General features: G+C 37.1%; 1 protein-coding gene across 8 annotated transcripts in view; it reads left to right on the top strand.

The window, feature by feature from the left end:
* Positions 1 to 723: 723 nt before the first annotated feature.
* Positions 724 to 24,217, top strand: part of LOC113671569 (dopamine receptor D1) — a 29,540-nt gene continuing 6,046 nt past the window's right edge. Inside the window, exons 1-2 of one of the 8 annotated variants that reach the window (XM_089194200.1) lie at positions 724 to 876; positions 8,100 to 8,163. The gene's annotated coding sequence lies outside the window, so the exon portion shown is untranslated. Of the gene's footprint in view, positions 877 to 4,709; positions 4,992 to 8,099; positions 8,164 to 14,108; positions 14,394 to 17,856; positions 17,981 to 19,948; positions 20,220 to 21,809; positions 21,930 to 24,217 lie in introns of those variants that run through there. The other 7 variants (XM_089194201.1, XM_089194203.1, XM_027187810.2 and 4 more) reach the window with 7 other exon arrangements.

Here is a 24,217-nt window from a genome sequence, read left to right as displayed (position 1 = left end):
CTCCTGACGTAAGGTGGAGGCTTACCGACATCTGGTAACAAGGCTGTGATATAAGAAAAGCTTTCATATCAATGTTGATTGGCTTTAATTTTTTAATCAAGAATAAACCCAAGATTAAAAGGCATAAAGCAAGCACAATTGTCGGTAAAATTCATAAAAAAAAAAAGCTATTTTAGTTTCGATCAAAGAATGTTGATTTAGATTTAAAAGCGCCATTTTCAGGAAATGCAAAAAAGAGCGGTTACTGAAATATTCCGGCTTTTATGTTGCCGGATTAATCAAATCGATAATACCACTTGTGAATTTAAACATTTTAGGCAACCTTCGCCCTTTTTGAAATGGTGTACGTGTTTTTTGTTTTGTTTTGTTTTTTAACAATGGAAGCCTCCAGCGAATTCGCGAACCAATGCTAGTTATATATGTAGTATGTCTCTAGATGTTTAATCTTTTGGCAGGTATATATTTGAGATCTTTGTTCGAAAATCTATAAAATGTTATTACTCATATTTTTTTTTATTTAGACATCGTGAGAAAATAGCCGACTATGTGGCATAGCCTTGTATTGTGAATAAATTTAGGTTAATTTAAAACAATTCAACAATCTTCAAACACTGGAGTTTGAATTGCTAGTAAAAATTTGGATAGTATCCGATAGTGACAGCTTTTTTTTTCGCCGCGGGCTAACAGAACGTATTGAAAGAAGCTGTTAATTTAAATGATAATGTCACATCAACTTGCAGGTGAGTGGGTCATCCTTGAAACATTGCATCAATTTGCCAGGACCCTCGTTCCAGCCAAGCCTGATGAACACAAAATTACACTCTTCGTTTTAAGCAGATGGACAATCTGCTTTCCGCGCACAGGCTTTCCTTACAGGTAACTGCTTTTAATAATTTGTTGCCTTTGTGAATGACCGACTTTTCTAAAGGTTGACTGTTTTCATTGAAGTAACGATCATTCCTTTTGTAGTCAAGCTGATATGTCTATGAAACCTTCAGGAGAATTGTTATAGACACCTTTTGAACGCGTTCTTGTCGGCTGAACTCGCGGTGTTTTCAAGGATTGCTCGTAGAAGTTTTTTTTTGCGCTCGATATTTGCAAAAATTGACTCTTAAAAGGCTTTTACCTTATCGGTATTACTCTACTGATCCTATCTCACCTCTAGTTTTTCTTGAACAAATTTTTAAGCACTGAAATTCGTGTTGTGCGAGTGTTCTTTTCCTCGCCAATCTTATACATGTGCAGGGACAATTGACTACTGCAAGACCGCCATGATATAGAAACCACAATTTAAAGTCATGGTTAATTTGTTACGTAACTAAACTTGGAGCATTGGAGCTAGATCAGTTTTGTTTTATCGTTATCCAGTTAGTCTTGCGTTTACAAAAGAAGAAGTACAGCTTTTTGTCGGTTCTGTAATTTTGCATGTGAAATCGATTTTTGTTAAGAGCGAGAAGTAGTTTTTTCAAATTTCGACATTGCAAAAGCACTTCTTATTCCCAGCATCTAACAATAATACTTCAATCGTGAAAGAACATAATATCGATCGATATTCAAATTATAAAAAAAAATTTGATGTAAAACGACTTTTTAAAAAAACATGGCCCACTGAATGCCGCGACTTAAGTTACAGACTGTTAAAAAATTCTCTAACTGTTCAGAACATTTTCATAAACACAACTAATTCAAGACAACAAGACAGCGAAAAATTTGGATTTCATTACTTAGTTCAAAGACACGTTGCGCATATAAATTGCAAATTAAACTGGGAATTGCAATACTATATACCACACCCTAGGAGTCATTCTCAGCAATGAAATAATGTTTCAGGAACATCCTGGAGTTAAGAACAATACTTTTTTTGGATTTGAAAAAACATCGCGTGGATTCTGTTGTACTCTTTTTCACCTTTCGATGTGAAAAAGAGACTTGAGATGTTTAATAAGTCATAATGTTTTCATTTTGGAGATAAAAGTTTCATTATAAATTTAGTTTAATTGAACACCTGCAAACCTTGAGTGAAAAGTATTTCGCAAGGCAATTTGACAAAGGCCCTCTAATTTAACCCTTTAGCTCCCGGGAGAGACCAAGAATGAATTTCTCCTCACTTCACCCGTATATTTTTAAGCAGAAAGGTGATGAGAAGTGAAAATTGCCAATCGGATCAGCCAGAGGAAAATTCTGTGATTGACCACCAAGTTCTTAGATTTACAATTGTATATGACGAGTGACAAACAGAGTACAGAGCCCTTCTTAGATCTTGAGAGTAGACAGGTCAAAAGATCTCACCAACAAATTCAAGTCTTATCCAGAAATTGCACTATGAATTTAACTCAAAAGAATAATGCGTTATACGATGGAAGATATCAATTTAATAACAGAAGCAGTATTTTACAAGGAGAGAAGCGGGTGTTTAACTAGTCTCACGAGAGTATTGAAGGGCATGTTTATTATTAAAGACAGCAACCTCGGAAACGAGATACAGGCCATACGAGATTATACAGACCGACTGTTCCTTGCATCACAGACCTCTATAAACATAAAACCCAGAGAAAACTCAAGGTTGGCCACACAATTTTAATTGCAATGTCTTCATGGTAGATTGGCGCATGGCGATAGGAGGGGCGGAGGGTATCACGTTCAAATCAATCGGTGACTTGGAAAAATATATTTAAAACTCTTTCATGCGCGAGTTCATAAACTCTAATTATTCAAGAGTCAGCAGTTAGAGTAGCACATCAGAACCAGTCGGGGTAGTTGTGCGTACGCTGGAATGTATTGAAATACAATAATTTTAATATATATATGGTTAGGAAAAATGAAGATCGAGAGAGCCTCTGGATTCCAAGTAATATAACCCTTACTGTGTTTTAAGTAAGCACCACTATTGTTGAATTGAAATGTCAAGGTATGCAAATTTCCCAAGCCAAAGTTGAAGCGCAGCACGCAGCGCGCACACAGCACAAACTCAACACGCACACAGCACGTGCAGTTCATGCCGAGAACAAAAGTCATCGGAAGGGTGAGATGAACATCAAGCAACAGAAAGAAAACTGCATATCTAACAGTATTTTGGTATTTCCCGGAATAACCCGCATAGCTGTTGCAACGCAAACATGAAAGAGAAAATTTTATGAACAGTATCAAAGAGGTAAGCCGGTGCGCCTGTCAACTGAAAAAATCAAGTTTCTTTCATGAACAATTTGACCCTTAAGGAACAGTCGTTATCTTTCGCTGGGGGGGGGGGGGAGGGGGGGAAAGGGGGGATGAGGAAAGGGGGAGGGTCGGAGGTTTTTTTTCGTTTTCTACGCCTTCAGGTCCCATGAGGATCAAAATCGTAGGCCAATATATATATCTTATTAGGCCTTTTTGTGTGTGGCATCGCTGAGCATTTTTACGAGTTGTGTCGTATTTGGACGAGCCCGTAGGGCGGGTCAAAATACAAACAACGAGGAAAAATACCCCGAGATACTACACACCAAAAGGGCTAATAATAATTGACAATTTTATTATTATCCAATTAACTTTTTTTTCTGCTAAGTCTTTCGGCTCATTTCTTATAAGGCGGGAAAAGCAAAGCAGATGGAGAAGCGTAGCGCGCGCAGCCGACTGGTTAAACAGGTATTTTTTACATTACAAAATAACCAACTGTCCAAATAACCGTACAATATCGCAGGATATTTGTACACTATTCACGCGTTATCTGTACTCTACTTTGTGCAGTTGGATAGTAAAACAGCAGAAAGAATGGTTTACCCTATGTGTCGCATCTCTCATTGAGGTCTGGAATCAAGAAATCTTCGGAAACTGCTCGGAAAAGCTGGTAATCACATTAACTGCAAAACGATCGGATCGTCCGAGAATTTTTGAATTATCCACCCGATCCGCGTTTAAAGATCTCTACAAAGTTATATTTTTGGAGATAATTCAAATTATGAAAACTTTCGAAAGGCTTTAATACCGTACGCGATAATCGTGCAAGAATTAATTTTTGCAATTTTGAGGGTTTTTAGGCGGCTCGAGATGACGGAAATCCATTAATCGCCTGTATGGAGTGGGGAGGGGGGGGGTGGTGAGGAAAATTCATAGTCTAAAGGGGGGACTATATAATTTCAACGAGGGGGAGCAACAGAATACTAGATAGCCAAACATTGGGGGGGGGGGGGTCAAATGAATCTCTTTGTGACAACCAAAATCCCCCCCTCCCCAGGGTTACATAAAAGTGAGTACGTTTCCTTGAATGATCTGCTGCTATTGCAGTATGTATGAGATGATTGGCAGTGCTAATGAAAACCATCTCTTCAGTAGTGACTGGTGTGGTGAAAACTCCAGTTGTTCAATGAGTTATTTATTTTATGGCAACTTACGACTTTCTTAATTGATTTTCCAGCCACAACGGCGCGTCGGATACTTAAAGAAAACACCGGAGACTGCAATTAATTCTTAGAGCTTTTCAGAAGGTGTTAGTTGCGCCTTAAACATTTGCGCATTTATAAATCTCAAGAAAGAAAATGATTATGATTGCATGATGCAACTTTTGGGTAAAGAAAGAGAGAAATATAAGATATTCTCTAAGACTTCCACGCCGTTTTCGCGCTTTCCACACAGGCGTTCGAGAACGGACTGAGTTACATATCCACCTATTTCAATTAATTTGATCGACAATTGAAAGGCTCCGATGGATTTTCAATGAGTAGTGATCGTATTTCTTGCTTCAATTATACTCAGTCTGGATAAAGAGGCACCATCTGTGGTATTTTCAGCATATGTTTTTAATTTGGATTCGGATCTGCATCGCTGAATCTCTAAGAAAAATTGCCTGTAATATTTGCTTATTGCTGACCTTGTACTGTACCAAATCGATTGCGGCTAATTCAATTATTCCGAGCTTACGGAAATGATTCACCCCTCATCCGGTTCACTGCTTGAAAATTGAATTTTCAAAACAACCAGAATATTCGGACTCGAAGCCGGTGTTGCAGCTCTCTAAGGTAAGCTGACTGCTCTCGCAACTTTATTCAACGTCAAATCTTCGTAATGACTAGGCTTTCACAGTTATTCATGAAATACAAAGATTACTCCAGATCTAAGACAGTCCCGTTTTCAAGATTTTCGCATAAGCCAGTCGAAGCTCAAACTTATGTAATATCAATTCCCCTCTTCACCTTTAAAACCCAACACAATCAGAAAATAAAATGACAGGTTTCATAATCCTAGTCAACTCAAAGGGATGCGTTGTTACTCGCGCAACAAGAGAACTGTTTTATTTCGTTATTTCTTCAATTTTTCAGTTAAGGTTAAAAGTTAAATTGGTTCATAATCGCTGCGTCATAATTTTGTTACTGCATGCGATTAATAGCTATTTTTTGAAACACCAACACCAATTTGTGTACTTTTACAACATAACGCGAACGCTAGAATGCACTAAATTCGTTTCACAGTCTCTCTCTATTGCGTGATTCAAGACGAAAGGGAACACAAAAGCATTTGCATGTCCTTTCACATGTCATAATTTTAAATTACCTATCATTTATCTAGAAGTATTAAATCTTGTATCTTTTGTAACTGCCTATTTCCACTTATTAGAAGTGTTTTGGGGTTGCGCCAAACATAAACGGGCGAATTTCTGAAGAATAGCAAAATATATTTTCAGTCTTCTGAACTCCATTAAATCTGTGGAAATTTAAAATGAGCTCTGAATGAATGTTCCTTTATTTAACCTTCGAGAACGTTTGTAACAGTCTTCCAAATAGTCTATTGTGTACCTTTTTGAGAGAAAATTGAATTAATAAAACATTCTATTCCAGCGCTTGCAAACATTAATTATCATCAATCTCCCGCCTTGATTTCCGAATGACTTTTAGTTTATCTGCTGCGCTCAGACCATTTCCTTCAACAATCGGTCGGATCGAAGTAGCTAAGATTGTGAAAACTGAAAACCCAAACGTATCACCATATGTTTACCAAAAATGGGTTCTTTTTCAAAATTTGATTGGACAACGATAACACCATTATGTGTTTTATATTGCAGTTAAGTCTTTTAGTTTTTCATAGGCCATATGCTTTTAAATATTTAAACATGTTACTTGAAAGCAACAAGAACTGAACAAAGGAAAGGCGAAAACAAAACATTTCCCTCCCCCTAGAAAAAAAAACAAACAAACACACAAAACAAATTGTCTATCTGGGTTAAAATGAAGTAGCATTAGAAAAAGCTGTGATCTTTCTTACCAACAAATTACAGATGAGCTTATCCAAGCCAGTTTGAAGACATCACTACTCTTTTTAGAGTGTCTGAATAAAAACGAAATAAGAATGTTATTAGCTAAAATTCAAGTCCGCTTCTAATATAATATTTTCAATGCCTAAAATTCACAATGTTTTCTTTGGTATTATTTACTGATTCCGCATCACGGCAATTAAGATCAAGTAAAAATCAGTAAATTAAAAAAATGACCTCCCTTGTAGCGACCCTCACACTGTGTTCGTATATATTAAGAGTCGCTTTTTGTTCCATGAGAAATTGCATTACATTGAGACCTTTCTAGAATTTTTCTCTCTTTGAGAGAGTGAGCTCTCTGCTGAGAAACATCGAGCAATTTTCACGAAAATTCCACTTCCCCCTTACAGCTAGATGTTTCAGTAAACTCTTCACCAATGGAGGTAAAACTCGATCTCTGTCACCGGTTTATATGAGATACCACGGCCTATCAAAGGCTTCTGAAAGTTGGGGTAAGACATATAACGAAATTTCCCACACTCTAGATAACAACTGCATTATTTTTCAGGTTGTAGGTCTTTGATTTTATTTTTCAATGCCTCATCTCTCGAATTTTGACTAGTGACCTTATCCCAAATCTCGCACTAGAGTCAGTTTTGCATTTTACTTGCAGTTTTATTACGAGTTGGTTTACAAACAGATTTCACCGCTGAAGTTTACTTTTCCTACATATGAGAAACAGATATAAAAAGTTTTTCAGCAGCCGATGTTTTAATTCTCCTTTCGTTACAAAACGCAACAAAGAATTTTGTGATAGTTTCATGAATTCAAGAAAATTTCCAACAATAGAAGATGTCGCTTTTTGGAACAAATGTGCTTATTTTGTCCTGCAATTTTGATGCGTGTTTCGACTAAACAAAACTTCGTGGGAATTTGTAGAATTATAAAAAACAAAAGCGTCGATAAAGCCGGTCAAAAGCGATTCCTTGGGAACGCTGCGAAGCAAAATAGCCTTTTAGCTATTCATGATTTATATCATTTTTCGCAGAAGTGTCCTTAATCTATATATCCTTTGAGACTAATCTTTCTTTTTCTTTCATCTCAGGAAGTTATTCAGTATTTTTGGGTTCGGTAAATCAGACATTCAAAAACATTTACAAATAAGCAGAATGCTGTGGAGACATTCGTGAACTACTTTGAAGCCTGCTATGTTCAATATTCATTAAAATTTGACAAATAGCTCTCATTTTCGTTATCTGTTTATACTTATGCTCTCAAACTTTCTCCTTTGGTGATCTGTATCAACATGTGTAGTTACAGAAGCTGTTAAAATATTATGAAACAGTCAATTACACACAATCTTTGCACTCGGTTACACGAAATGTTAAGGATTCATCTTTTCTGCGAGGCTCCATGCTAAAAAAGAATTGATGTAATTTTATGCCTTTACGGAAAGAACGACAAAGAGAATTCTGATCCAAAATAAAGCCATTGTAGAGGTCCATCACAGAGAACATCAGCAAGACAAGTAGCCAATGACATCAAAGAAAAATGTGTGGCATCAGCGCTTGGCCCGGGAAAACTCACGTGACAATGTCGCATGCGGTGTTCGCATTTGCACCTGATTGGTCGGGATAGTAAAACGAAGTTTGGAACCAATCAGCGCGGTTGTAAACCAAAACAGTTCAGAATTACCGCTGTGGTACTTTCGATACTCAATTTTTTAAAATATCTTCAGATATTAGACACCACAGAATCTAAGATGAGTCACGATTGAAAGCCAAACATATCCCAAACCATATTAAGACAAAGTACCTTAGTTAACAGACTTAGTTTGTGGAAATCTATCTGTCATTTATATTAACCTCTGTCTTTTAAGGCTAAGTGAGTGACTTACAAAACGGAACTCTCCCTAGAAGTATTGTACAGAAGGAAAATATCAGGTAAGACATATCAAACTTTGGGTTGGGATTTTGCTAACAATGGCACGATTTTTTAATCCTTTTATGGGCATTGTCATTGTTGACAGCTTTGAAGCTCTTTTGTTATAAGAACAAAGGTTTGAAAGAACCGACGCGTATCCGATTTCCGAGCGCGAGATTCAAAAACTTCGTTAATGACCTGAATGTGACAAAATCTTTCTTTCTCGGGGTGGGCTTAGGGAGAAGTTGTCTAGAGCAACGGCAAACTTGCCGGCGGACGGAAGGGTAAATTTGTTACATGGAGAGCGGGCTGTCGGCTGTGTTAAGTTCTCTCCTTTTTCCCGCAAATAAACGCAAAATTTCGAGGTAGAGAAAGGACGACAGTTTGTATCTTAAAATACGAATGGAATATGCTACACAACTATCGTATCATCCAAATTTGCTTCTTTTCTTTCTGCTATGGAGATCTTTAAGATGTCAGTAGTAAGCTTTAAATGTTTATTTCACTTGAGCATGAATAGATACATTTCCTACATTTCAGAGACTAAAACATGGAAATATTCCTCTTGATGCGTAAAGTACGCCTAACGTAACTTTCTGTTGTTCTCGTTTAGTTAGTCAATCGAAACATTTGCTGGGAATTTTGCGAGTTACTGTCAAATCCTTACTTCTTAAAATGATGTGTATTCATCTCATTTTCTTTTTAATTTAAAACTATCTGGTTTGTTCTCAAAAATTTTTGAAAATTAAAAGAGTAAACTTGAAATTTCCAAGGAACAACAGTTCAATACATTGGTGAGGGTTGAGTGAGGAAAAGAAAGCAGGCCCCGACAGTACTGTGCGAAATATCACAAAAAAAACGTTACCATTTTATGATTTCTAGAATTCGAAATCCCAGGAGCCAAGCATAGGAAAATCAAATAGATATCCATTTTATTTTACGACGAATGTTGCGCTTGTTCGATGACCCTGGAGTCAAAGCGAGTTCCCGACAATTCTTGTACCTACAGTGTGAATCTGTCAAACGAAAAGATTGATTTTAGCTCAAAAGAATATAGAATCGGCATTTGGGAGAGAAAACACTTGGCCTTCACATGCATCTGGGATAATTCACGGAGCTGCATGGCTCCCTCGAGTTCCCGAAGCGTGCGTGTGTAAATTCGTGCCTCTTGATTCAGTCGCATAATTTTAAAATACATTTTTGGTTAGCGATGTGAATATCTAACATTCCACTGATCGCCGTTCGAATTAGTTAAAAGTCTGCTGTCAAACAAATTGAGATTAATGATGGAATGATATAAGTTAATATTTAGTTAGCGTGGCCTTAGGCACGGCACGTATTTTTGCCTACTTGAGGACAGTTAATTGGGTAACGAACGTGTCTCATGGCACGCCGTAAAAGAATGGTGGCCATTGAACTAAAGAAAGTTTGTTTTGAAACAGGAGACGACTTCTTGTCGCCAGTGTAAAAGGTAATTCTTTATGTTGCACACTTTGCTGCGATTAAGTGTAAAACCTTGAATAAACGTGAGTTCGTTAAATTGAATTTGTCAAGATGATTTATCGAGGTTGTCAATCTTTATCAAATCTGCAGTCTATGGGAAACTAATAGTTTTGTAACTTGCCCATCGACCAAGGTCTAGCATTATATTACGAAGCTTATACTTTGCTCAGTTTTGTTTGTTGCATTAAACATAACCTCCAGAACAGGCGTAATTTTTTTTGCGAGTTTGTCTCTTAGCTTTCCTGGATCTCTACTGAACTTTGATGTCCTCGTGTAATCGTACACAACAGATGTTTAAATGTGACAGATTGAACTAGTCTTGAATTCATTACTTATGGACAGACAATATGTCTCCAACGTAGGATGCTAATCTTTTAGCCAAATGCTTACCTTATGCATTTAACCTGCCTTCAGTTCAAATTGTTCACAACGCCTTCCTTTTAAGAGAATATTATCAGTAATTCAAGATATTAGCAAAAGGCATATTACCTTACCGACGCATTTCTACGCACTGCCAAATTCAAGGACCCGACTACATTATTGGATGGTTTCTAGTCTTAGCAGTTGGGATAGGGAAGAAGTATGTCAGGGTTTCCTAGGGTGTTTACTGTAAGTGAACAATAAGCTCTTACGATAACCCGATCGATCTTAATTGCGCATCCAATGCGCATCATGATAGCATTTCAACATACAATTGCTCCGAAATTCCAGTATTTGCGCTGTTGTCAAAGTGTACATACACCACGTTTACCCACCAAGAAATAATTCTGATTAAAAATTTGAGATGTGATGTAACAAAGCTTCCCCGGTATAGCGCAGCAACCGCGCACGAAAGAACTATTAAAATTCGCTTCACATCAGATTACGTGACCCAAGTGCGGGCTGTAGCTCGCATGCGTGAGCAAAGCAGTTTTTCTACTTTACGATAGCGAAACGAAAAGGATATAGCCAAAACCAAATTTTTAGACGTAAAAGAGCAAAACTTTCAGTCTGCAAAAAACAAGTATTTCGGCATAGAATCAGTCGAGCCAACTTTTAAGTTGTCAAGTTTTAACAAGTCTTCGCAGAGGATGAGATAAATACCACTGTGATCAGTCAATCGGTATTTCTTGTCAACTGCCACCCAAATAATAAATTAAACTCCTTTAATTGTTGGAAGGTTAAGTTCACTGATGGCTAGTAAACAATCAGTTGCTGCCGAAACTTTTTCAAGTTTTGGTAAAGGATCGGGATTCAGTCGCAGTATTTATAGCCTAAGGGGGGTGGGGGGGGGATTTTGTGGAGTCACATGGTTTTCAAGAGGAGTGGAGGGGGATCAGTTGTCACTAACAGAGCATAAGGGGGGGTTGCTAAAATTGACCGCCAATGAAGGGGGGCGGGGACGGAAATCACCGCAATATTACAAAACCTCATGAAGGGATAACTTAAATTTTATCGTGCCACAAGCAAAATCTTCCGACCCCCCCCCCCTTCTTACCCGAGCCTTAACCCCCCTCCTTCTAACTCTTTAAAGTTAACAGCCGGGAAATGTGTATTCGTTAGTAGGGAGAATTAGGACTCAGATCTTGGGAGGTATAGTGTCATGCACGGAGAGATGCCTCATTGATGACCAAGACAGAATTTCTACTTACAATATCAATACATTGTCAAGCAGTCAAGTCATGAGAATAAAGAAAAATATCAATTAGGGGTATTATTAGTTGATCCGATACCAAATTCTCAAAACTCACATCATTAGAATTGTATGGGAGAATTACTAATAAGGTCTTGGTAGAGAAAGGCGTATGCCTGGTCCGAACACGAAACGCGCAGTGTTTTCTACAATCCTTTTGTGTCGCTATCTAATGCGACTTGTAAATGATTGTCATGTAAACTGCACGACAGCAGAAGTACATACAGACTGAAAAATAACAGCTTACTTTCAGCTTTGCGAAAGATGAAACTGTTTTGTTTAAGCAACAAGGATTCACAGTACGTGTCCGATTTTTTCCTGCTAAAAACACAGGCAGCGTAGGCGCCATACTGAGCAACAAGATTTATTTTTAATTTTTCCCTCGGCGCTCAATCAGGCAACCAGAAAATTATTTCAATTGCACAAAGCGCTACTCAACACCTGACTTATAATCTATTGAGTCTAGAACATCTAAATTTAGATTCTTTCAACAAAGTTAATGATAAAGAATTTCAAATCCTCAAATAGCTTTAAATGCAGCTGAAAAATACGTCTTATTTAAATACAAATGCAAATGTTGTGCAGTCAACTGAAAGTCAGACAGTAGAACTTCATTTCTCTTCGTTTTCCGAACCAGCTCGTGAAAGCTGACTCCCAAATTCCTCTATTTTTAGACACAGAGATCCCTTCACAAAATAAAAATTTGACGAATTCGTCAAAACTATGTGATTGCATATTTTTTCTACATCCTTTGCATTGTTTGCAATCTTTTCTTGTATTTAATCATAAGGCAATCCGAAAATTATCCTATAGTTCTTTAGAATCTTGCGTTTTCCGCCGACAGCTCAAAATAAAATCATTTATTTTTAATTTCAAAAAGAGCAATATTTGGTATCGAGTACATCTATGTTTTAGCACAACGAGTAGAAAATTAGTCAAAAAACAGATCAAAAGACAACGTGCTCCACTTCACCAAGCATGTGTTCATTTCCAACCTGTTGCCCAGCGACGAGAATGATTTAGTCTCAATAAAATAATCGCAACTTTGGCAAAGCTTTATGCATCTTGCTGTCGGTATTATTCTATCCTCATCTGTATCCATTATTCTATGGAAAAACTAAGATCGCGAAATGTTACTTCTTCCCTTATCGAGACAAATACTCAAAGGAATGTATGCAAGGGTCACATAAATTATGCCGGCACAATTTTGGACATATTGCTATAATCAGAGCATCGAGCGGATATCCCGGTATAACGACTAAACTTCTTACAAATTATATTAATGTTACAATTCATCACGCAAAAAATTCTTCAGTCTGGTTGCATTAAGAGTGAGCTAGTTTTTTTTTTTTTTTTGCTATTAGCTAAGAGAATTTGAATTTTCCTAATAAGAATTTCTTTCATTATTTTAAATTCAACTTTATAACATAGCACGCGTGCTTGCTCTATCTAAGTCCGCTTGAGCCGCTATGAACAAAATCTTTATTTACGCACGCCTGCGTGTAAATAAGATGACGTGAACATTTTTTTTTTTTTTTACCTGGCTTAAGAGTTTCCGTCCTATTAGGCTGCAGTGCAGTTTTCCTTCTCTTTGAAATCTTAGGTCCTGATCCAACAAGCAACAAAAATAAAGCCGAAAAAAACTCGTAAGTTGCACGTTTCGCAAATTTGTCGGAAGACCAGCTGCAGCAAATTTTGGCCGAAAGACATTCACTGGGAACAAAAAAAGTCACCAATTGGTCATTAATAACATGTAGAGGTAAAATTTCCGCTTTTATTGTTTTTTTTAAATTTGTTCAACCTGGGGAATAAAGTACACAGTTGTTAATTGGGAATTTACCAAAACCAAAACAATCACAACTGCACTCTATCACAATAAAAGGCTTCTTCGCGCAGATCCTTGTTGTCGCTCTGTTATAAAAGAATTTGCTCATGCTTTTAGCTGTGCGTATATCGAGTTATGAATGCACGCGGGGAAGTTTGGAGAGCACTCAAAAAGCTAGAGTTGCTCTCGGCTGCGCCTCGAGCTACTCTTACGCATTTTTCGTGCTCTCCCAACTTCCCACGTGCACCATAACTCGATATACGCACGCTAAACATGAATAAATTCTTAACTAAGAAAAATGTTAACATTAACACAGAAGAAAACTTTTGAACTTTCGGCATCTAACGCAAAGTTTTTTTTCTCAGGAAATTTGAAGAGAGGTATTGGCTAGCTCAGCTAATGGCCAAAATGCCTTTAATAATAACTATTTGACCGTTACATTTCCGGTATTCACATCTACGGCTTTCAGACCCGTTCAATATTTTTAATCGAACTTTTTGATGGCTTTCTGTTTGTCTCCGTGTCGGATAAGTCTGATATTGGAGCGTTCGGTACATTTTTTCGCAATCACTGAATTATCATGCATGAAAAGAGAGAAAAGAAAAATGTTATCGCCTCATTTTCTGAAAACCACATCTGATTTTATCGATGCAGGCTTCTGAAACGTAATATTTCGCTTTTGATGCTCAAAACAGATGAGGCCTATCAGTCGCGTTTCTTAAACAAGTGACAAAATGATATTTTAGCATTGGCCAAGGTGATAAGCTATTAACAGGGTCACATTTGCATGCAATTTACTGCAAATTATGCGACAATCACAGTCATTATGGATGGAGTTAAGCCATGCTGTAATAACTCATTGGTAATGTTAGTATTTGGTATTCAGATCCATTGTGAAACGTGCTTGCTGCACCAGCAAACCTCGTTGTGAATTCGAACGTCACAAATGCGCCGTGACCTTTCGCCTGAGGGAAACAGGATGTCAAAAATCCTCGCATGACTAACCGTCGGTTTAATGAGATTATACGAGATGACTTAGCAGCAACCAGCTATCACATTGTTGTCAGAAGTGCATGAAATTTTCTTTTTTCCTGTTCTGCGATAACTTCAGTGTAGTGTTAATGCCTTTCTGTGCTTGGTGTTTCTCTAGCCAAGCTTCAACATCTTGGCGATATTGCGTTAGTGACTTCTGCTCTGTGACAAGAACACGACTTTTACCGCAAGAATTGATTTGAAGTACTTCCAAAGAGGTATGTTTGTTTCTTTGTGTAATAACTCGTTTTTTGACTTTCGTTCAAGAGCTTGCTAGTATCAAGTTTGTCTATAAAGAGTTTTTGTTATGTACTCTAGACTTCCGTCAGTTACAACAACATTATCCTATTGCTGTGCCTGTTCCGCTGCCTAACAAAATACTTATTTCAAATCGCATCAATTTAGATGTTGGAAGAACTACTTCGGCAACAAATATCACATAAATGGAATATGAAAAGCTTTAAGATGGAATCAAACAAAAATAAGGCAGAAATTTGTGAGCTACAGTTGAAGGTGTATATCAACCAGTCTTCTATTAATAATAATAATGCATCATTAGAAAGGTGTTTTGTTCTCTGCATGGTTCATTTGAAACTTAGACTGCAACCATCGTTTGAGTCCAGTGGAGAATGTATTTTGGCGTGATGATTAAAGGCGTTGTACATTGTTTTGGTTGAACGCTTGAAGATAGAGGCAGCTTGGAAAAGCGCAGCATCGAGAACCTGTAGACAGGGCCCATGTATGCAGAACGCACACTTTTTTTCTGTCTGGGTAATTGTTGTTGATAGATCATGGGTCCGTGTAAATATAATTACAGGACTAAAATTAAGCTGTGTAAACGAACCAAAGTTTGTGTATTGTCTTGACATCCAGCGCTGGAATTCAAAGATAGGATAAACTCGTTTAAAAATACGAGCATTCGGGCAAGCCACCAAATTTTAGGTTATTTTAAGAGCCAAGCTCTAATTTATCTATTCACCCGTCGACTCATTAAAAGGCAAATTATTTCACGTGCTGTGTTTGACTCAGTGATACAATAACAATTAACAGCTTTCAAAACAACGCACTCGAGGTCGGCCTTCTAGAAGTTCAATAGCGCCGTTACTTAAAATAGCCCCCCTAAAGCAAAGACTCCTCCATCTGTTCTAGGCATTTCGACCGCAAAACCACTTACCAATTCATTTGCATGTGTTAAATTAGGGGGCGGACATTCGAAGTCAGTTTAGATGGCGGTGTGATGTTCTTATGTCGAATACAGGTTGACGTTAAGGAATGTTTAGTTTGCGTTTTTGCGCTGCGAGGAACCAATTTGCGGTTTGTTCTCAAAATTTAACCAACTTAAATAAGCTTATGATTTCTTTCATATTAATTTCCAGTAACTTCTTGATTAAGATGCGATAAAATAATATCATTTCTTCAATTGTGTTTATCTAATCAATATTTATGTTAAAATATGCCCCTTCTACTTGTCATGAGAGATGCCATCAATCTGAAATCTCAAACCTTTCCTATTTAGTCCGGGCTATCGTTATCACATGTAAACAATACAACTATGCATCAATTGTTAAAGGCTGCTAGCAGAAGCCTGTTTAATGAAAATCTGATCCGATTAGCTCGTCACCAAGTATATCTTTATAAAGTGTGTTTCTGTCATCTCCCAAACTCTCTACACAGAACCTCACGCGATTCAGAAACGTCCCCATGTGAAATTAATGTGGCACTGTCTCGATTACGAAGAACACACGATACCCTCTGCAATCTTCCAGTTGTGCTTCACCGATTAGCGAGCTATTTTAGTAAACTAACCCAGATGTTATTTTTGTTCTGAAATAGATTTTTGAACGACAGCGAATTCTCGTGATTTTCACACTTTTCGAACAATCAAATGCAGTTATAACTGTTTTTCCTAAAAAATACTCCATAATTTTCCTTAGTCTTCGAAGCTGGAAAAAAATTTCAAGCAAAAATCAGCCTTTGCGTCAGAAGTTCAGTTTTGATCTTAGAGATAAAAACTGAAACTCGGTATTTTGAATATTCATGGTTAGATAACTTTAATTAGGGCGTACAAAGTTCGTGTCAGGAATCGGTGCAAATCTTTTATCATGCGCTTGCATGACATACCGTTTGTACATGTCGTTAAAAATGGAAAAAGTAAATAAAAATCACGCGATTTTACTTATGAATTAAGTAAAACAAGGGCGAGTTACTTCTGGGTTTTGAAATCTGTGGTAACAGACTTACTGTCAAGAAAGAGACACATTTTTGCAAAACGCTTGAGGGCATGACTCTGCCTCTAGGTTTAAACAGAGCTGTTTCTGTTTTACTTTCATAAAACCAAATTAATTAACATACAGGTTACGAGTGAATTAAAATAGTACAGATCTTCGCTCTCCATTGATATTTTTGCCAGACTCCTATCGTACTTGTAAGATGTGGTTGGTCTATGAACTATAAAACTCAGCGAAGCATTAAAATCTTCAACGTTTCAGCCTTAAATTTTTTCCTTATTTATTCATCATTATAACAACACATTTGATTTTTTTCCTTTGTCAAACAGTGTACCTGAAAATTGTACTTGCTGAAATCAAGTACACTGATCACTGATTCAACGTTACACTCCCAAAAGTTACAAGTGGTTCCTGGCAACAAAACAGTACTTTAAAATCTTAGCATCTCGAAGCCATCTTCGAGCGTTATCGATCAAGATGAGAATTCAACAATACGTTCTTTGTTTGGCTAGATGTGAATATGTGAAAAGTGATAGTTTATTTCAATTAAATAACTTTCGACGAACGGTAACCAGGGCAGACCCAATTAATCGAATGTTATAAATTGGTTTTCTAGACAATTATTCCATACAAGAGAGTTAAAAAGAACCGCTTCTGTGAGGGCCATATCAACAAGATATTGACACAGTGGTTGGGTAACAATTTTTTAGACACAATAGCTTAGAGAAGAGCTCTTAGAGCACCCTGGTATCTTTGTGACTATGATTGATTGCCTGTATGTTGATGACAATGATTCCAGACTTCTGAACTTGCCGTTAGTTAACCTAACTCTTTATTTATCAACCACATAGCTAAAAATAAAAAATAATCTTTATATCCTATTTTACTATTATTTTTTTTGTCTTTATCATTCCCTGCTGTGCTCGAAAACGTGTAAAAATATCTTTATTAGGAAATTGAAGTACCCTTTGTATAGACAATCGATGCCTAAAAAATTGGCAAGGCCCAGATATCATTTGTAAACCTCAGTGGAACAATCAGATGACCTTGGATTTGCTATCAGACAAGTTATTTTCAGAAATCAAAGGTTATAATTGTCGGTGGTTTATGCATGGACAGAACGATAAGTTTTTTTAAATTTTGTTCTGTATTCAATAGTCTGCCATTATCCTCTCTAACAGTTAAGGTATAATCGTCACCAAACGATACCGGTACGAAATGAACGATCCTCATAAATGTTGTACGTTGGACTGTGGGAAACTTTAGGACTAGTTGTTCACGACATCAAAAGTTTTCGTTTGATGTTAGACTTTGAGCTTTCCGCCAAATGTTGGTCTAGCCAAGCGACCTTCGTCTGACAGATAAAAAACACGACCACCCTTCTTTGTCAATTGTTTAGCGAGTACGACAAATCGATCGCCCAGCGTGAAGCATTATATTAACATTACAAGAGTGAAAACTCAGTCAGAACACATGCCCAACTGAGGCACTATATTGTGGGCGGAGGTTGAGAATTTCTATTTTCCCAACCTGCACTACTTAGAAAATTTACACGGGAGCTATTTCAGTTTTCAGCCGTAAGTAAGCTTAATTTAGTAATATTTTACTGCGTTTAATTTACCTTAAAATAACGTATTATCTTTCTGAAACTTATATGCAACAAAAGTGATTCGTGTTCTAGATATTTGACATGATATTGATTGATTTGCGTCGTGAAAGCTGTTGCTAAAATCGCAACACCAAATGCAGTATTTTAAACTCTGCTTGTCGAAGAAGTTTTCCTCGTTTAGAGGAGGTTTTCGAAGTATAGTGGAAGCCCATCTCTGATGACAGTGAGCAACATAGCCTATAACATTCGGTGACTTTAGGGTGAAATAATTATGGCACGAAGTTTTAACAATGACACATGAATCACTTGTGGTGTCGCCTAGTTCTTGCTTGAAGCCGTATCTAAGTTTTTGATAATCTATATGTCATTCTTACAGCGAAAATCGCCGCGCAGTTAAAATTTTTAACCGCGTTTTCCGATTGCCGGAATTTCTTTCTTGTCTGATGACATACTATGGAAAGTTATCCTGTATCGTTAGATCTTTAGATCTTCTGTCAATCGCGCCAAGCAGGAAGTGTTACCATTTTTCAACTTTGACGAGCTTAAATAATTCCTTCTCTCGAAAATCGTAATTTTAAATACGTTTGTTTTTCGAAAAAAGTGGAATAGCTATTCAGGTAAAAGTCGCTTTAGAATCGGCTCTTTATAGTCCATATCTCTCTTCAACAACTTCGGCAGACTTCATTTTTTCTTCCTTTAATAAACATATCTTAGACAAATACTATCTCTTTATTTAGAGGGCTCTCTCCGCCGTTAAGAAAATTAATCCTGTCTGACCCATTTTGGATAAAAATTAAGAAAAGGTACACCGTAAATAGTTGTATTAATTTATTTTGTAAAACATCACGAAGTACGCATGTTGTCAGATTCGATAAAAAGGTTCTCAATGGAACGGGGAAAACACCCTTTAAAACGGTACACTTTTGTTTTGTGTTTTTGTTGTTTTTTTTGCATGTTTGTTTTTCTCGAAAAGCATTTCGTGTAATCACAACGGCAAACGGAACAATGGGAATACCACAGGGGATCATTAGAAGCCAACTTGAAACGACAACTGAACTGCCAGAAGCGCGGGAGAACGTCAGACACGAAGCCGAGATTGGCTTAAAAATTTGCATCTAATTGTTAGAGAGAATGGGGTGTGTTTTGGAGACCAGTCTTCCTGCAGCAATGTCGAAAATGCTAATTTTCTGAATCGCTAAAGCTAGGGGCACATTCACCTAGCCAGCCAGTTGTGACATTGTATTTCCATAACAGACAGCTGTTATATGACTGTGCAATATTGTAAAGGTTGGTAGTTGCGCTCTTTTCTAGCACACATGGCTTTCATCGAAGCTCGTTGAGTTGTAGATTCTTTTTCAATGAGGTTCTTTCCTCAGTCGCTGTGTGCGACAATTAAAACAAATGTTATTTTCCAACTTTTGAAAACGACCCTAATCTGCTACCATGTTGCTTTGGAATCGAGGAGAATTTCCGGATTCGCAATCTTGTCCCGGCTTTGTTCCTGCTGATATTGGAACGAGCACAAGTGCCGTTTCCCTTTCTCATTTAATGTTGCAAACGACTTTGTCAGACGGAAATTGCATCCTCTTACATCCTCTCAAATCTGATCGGCCAAAGGGCAAAGAGCAAAGCCGACCGGAAAGGGTCGATCGTCCAATTCATTTTCCCAACGGTCTTTTAAAATAGTATCTTTTTTATTCTTCAGTAGTTTCTCTGTCAAAATTTCGGGGCGCTAATTTTTGAGGATTAGCTAATTAAATTCGAGTCTTTTTCTTATTTCAGGTAAAAATACAATACAGCGTTTTTGCCCTCATCGTCATTGTTACCAAAAATAAGTTGTTTCTGTTTTATGTAAAACGGTGTCTCTACATTCATATCGTTATCGGTTGACAGATTTCCTTGCTAAATATTCCTGAAAGTGCAGGTGATCTTAATCAGGCATAACTTTGCAATGACAGCACCTCAAACATTCAGCCTCTTTGCTGACGCACGGAACACGTATTTATCCTCTTGAACAGCTAACGTACGGAATGCAAGTTGTTCTTTTACTACTGAAGTTACCTTACCTTACGTAGAAAATCTAATACACTGTCTGTTGATGGACTTGTTCTTGAGGGCGATCCAAATTAATGGTAAGCTTTTTGGCAGCTATTTGCGTGATTAGCTGATGTTAAACGAGTGACTTCTCGCCTTGACGCACGCTTCAGGTACTTATGTTTGTTGTTTTACCTGTGTAAAAATAACATCCAGTACTTCGATAAAAGTTGTTTTCAGATTGTGACATGATATAGGGTAGGGATGAGGTTTTCTGGCTTCATAACAAATCCGGGGGAGTGTTGTTCGAGAATTCATAATAGGGCTGTGTTGCCCGCTTCTCCAAATCCTACCTTGCATCAGTGCCAAACTGATTCGTTGAACTCTCACTGAAACTGAAATTTAAGTGAAAATTAATTATCCTGAATTATAAGCGTGACAACACTGGCAGCCCAAGCTCGCAAAACGAGATTCCGTAAATATGCAAATATGTGTGCTTTGCGCAATAGGCAAAAGATGAGAATTTGTATGAAAGATCACACTTCCAACTTGAACTAAAAATCTGTACTAATACTAGTACTCTTGAATAAAAACAAACTTGCCTCGCTTAAGCATTGTTCATTTGCATCGTGTGAATTTTTTGGGCTGATTTAGGGCTGTTTAGCTCGATTACAGTTCATCTGCTTTGCCCTTTATATAATACTTTCGTGGTCATTTAAAAAGTGTTGACGGGCCTGTGCGACCCTTGCCATTCGCGAATGATTTTAACTTTTCTACCTTGCTCTGATATCCTGCTCCGTTCAGGATCAAAAAGAGCTCAAATTTTTAGGTTGAGGTTGTAAACATTTATTACCATTCCAATCCTTATAATTCAACCACCATTACGAGGGCTCATTTTGCGAGCTTGGGCTACCTGTGGCCCAGTTAACGTGGTAAACCTCAATCTCTGCTCTGAAGTTGTCAGTTACGGAAATCGAATACACATCATGAACTCCTAATTTTGATTAAAGCAAACATTTCTTCATAAAAAAAAAAAAATTTCTGAGTGTATTTCTCTTGGGCATCTGGTGTAGTAACGTTAATCTGTGTACGTCGTGCTTGTAGTTTCAAATTTAGAGCGAACACTAAACAGTTTCGTAATTTACCACAAATGAAGAGTAAATATCTGAAATACCTGGCAAATTATAAGAGTTTAAACGCACACACCCAAAATCTGTCGGGGAAAAATGAAATTGCTGTCAGTCTCTTAAATACGGAAGCACGAATTATATAGGAAAAAACTGCAAGAACTCGTTTACATTTTGTCATTTTAGATTTTACAGATATAAACTTGATGGTAACGTAGCAAAAGAACTCAAACGCGAAACTTAATCTGTTCTAAATTGTTGCAAAAAAACATCAGTTGAGTTTTTAATTTACAATGACTAGAATTGATTGGCTAATTTCGCCAGTTTTTTTAAGTTATTAGTGTATGCAATCGAAAGATTTCAATAGAAATTTTATTTACACAAGCACAAACAAATCTTTAAATCTAAGAAACTGAATTACGAGTGTTTCTTAAGAAAATATCCTGTAGGGAATCACTTTATTCTGGGATTTATTGGGGCGCTCTCAGATGCTCAGATTTTTGCATGTATTTTTTTATCAAAATCATTTGTGTCTCCTCAATAAGTACCAAATTTCACTCACTTTTCTTACAAGCATGCGTATCTAGACTGACATGTCACATGAGGGCTTAATTTGACAACTTTATTCGTATACATATATAGCTGGTGTCAATCATGTTTATTAAAACTCAACAAACTTTGACGGACATTTTTCTAATGAAAATGTTTCTGAGCCGATTCAGAACAAAACGTGTGAGGAATTCAAACCATAATATGGTAGGTGTTTTGTTTTATTCTTGCGGTGTATATGCCTGTGTAAATTTTCCACAACCAGTCAATAAATCCCATATCAACCTCAATGCGATAAAACTTACAGATATGTGACAAATCGACATTGTGATATTTTTTGATTTACGTACATTGTGATTTGGGGTCTGTTTTCAAAAAATTGCAGTGATGGATATCATACACTTGGAAATATTTGACACGTTTTTGAGGTAGATATTTCTACATGTTTACTGATCGAACGATAACCCCATATGACAGGAGAAAATTATTATATTTTCCTATGGGCATATCCATCTATTGCCAAAAAGGCTAAAAAAAGGGAAAACTAAGAACTCGAAAACACGCCCTTTCAAATGCTTTGCGATTTTCCAAATTCCTCGAGGAATCTGCTTTTCTAGTCCATTCTATCTCCGATTTAATGCTCCGCAAAAATCCTACCACATTAAAAAAAAAAACACTAAAACTCGACGAAAAAAAATTATTTTTAAGCCGATAAAAAACTTAAGCCGATCAAAACACGGGAGTTAAGGTCGTGTCAGGCTTTTAAATGAGATAATGGGCACAGATCTTGCTAATCAGATCATTCGAAGTTTGAATAAAGCATTTATTGTAAAAAATAAGCAAATTTAACTTAACTTAGAAAACAACTTCTCCACAGTATCGTCCCCCAAGTCACTCTAAATCCTTAGGGAGAAGAGCCTGGACACGGGTCAATGTCTCAGGGTTAGTAATGGGGACGAACACGCAAACCTATCACATGTCCCCTCGCGGAATGTCCACGTGACTTGCCTCTGGCTTCTCATGTCTCTGTCATGCGTTTCAAAAAGAACGCGCCCTTAGAGCGTTGCACGTGAAGGGAACTGAGAACTTTGAGGTTGATAAAATACAGAAGTCGATCGCCATGTTTACAGCTGTGCTTAGAGTGATATGAAAACCGAAAAAAATATATGATACCTTCTCAATGTGATAATGTTATCAATATAGAGGATTATTTTTCGGTCTTGAAGTAGCTAAAACCTGTGACTAGTAGCCAATCAGAACTTTAGGTTGCCTCCAAAAGTAGCAGTCGTAACTTGTCTCTAAGCTGATAAATTGACATTTTGAAATTTTCTACCCTAGAGAAGAATCATGAATAGAATTCGCGCTGTATTAGGAATGTTGCTCGAGCGAAATCCTCGGACTTATTAATAATATCAAATTTAATCAAGGGCTTCCATTTCTTGAGGCAAAAACGTGTTGAATCAGCTCAGGTGATTCAAGGTAATGTAGACCCAAAGTAGATAAGAAACATCTGCCACCTTTTTTCTTTACTTTTTTTTCCTTATTTTTTTGCAATGCATTAAGTTTTTTTTCGAAGCCGGAATAGTGTGCATATTTAGACTTCAGGTTCGGATTCTATTACGAAGTGACACATCCCGTAGAGATGACTTAAAGTTAAAAACTGTCAGGCAATAGCTTGAACTTCCTGTGAACTTGAACTTAAAACAAAAAATAATTCCTCTTTTTCATTCTCACCGTGAAAGTTTCCATAGTAAACATAGAACGCCTAACGGTTAATTTCTCTCAATTGCGGTTTAAAGGAAGACTATTCACGGTTAACTTTCTTTTCATCTAACGTTTAAGACTTGTCAGTTTTTATGCGTAACGGCTAATTTTTTAGCGATAACCCTTAAACTCATCGAGATCCTCTTTTATGTGGTACTGGTTATCATGCTGTATAAGGTGTTTCTAACTTAAAAGTTTCCGGATTATACCTTTAAAATGAAAGTAACCGAGCTTCAATTTAGCGTTGATCTGTTTGTTACGACATACATGGTAGTTCTACCATTTAATGGTAGACCCAGTTAAATGAAATATACTAAGCTGTCTTTTCATTTGGTGCTGTTTATTGCGACGTAAAAGGTGGTTCTTCCATCAATTCTGTGGATGAAACTCATAAGTGCGAATGAGGTGCAATCATTTGATCACTCCTGACAAACTTTTCATGTTTGTTGTGTTTTGTTCAGTCGTTTGCCGGAGATTACAGGATTAAAAATTTTACAATGACTAATGGCACTGCCGGAAACAGAGTATCAAAGGTGTAAGAGAAACTTTGGTGGATCTTTTATGAAACCTGAACGCTGCTGTGGTTTCGCAAAAACAAATACACTACAGACGCAGTTGCATTGTTCTATAATACAGACATTTGCGTGAGCAGAATCTTTTTTGGGGGGCTTTTTTGTTTTCAGCATCTCAGAGTTACCACAACACGGGCAAAAAAACTAGAGCTTTAGAAA

This window comes from Pocillopora damicornis, chromosome 14 (assembly GCF_964200805.1).
Source record: "Pocillopora damicornis chromosome 14, jaPocDami1.2, whole genome shotgun sequence".
NCBI classification, from domain to species: domain Eukaryota; kingdom Metazoa; phylum Cnidaria; class Anthozoa; order Scleractinia; family Pocilloporidae; genus Pocillopora; species Pocillopora damicornis.
This window is presented reverse-complemented; position numbering and strand designations above follow the sequence as displayed.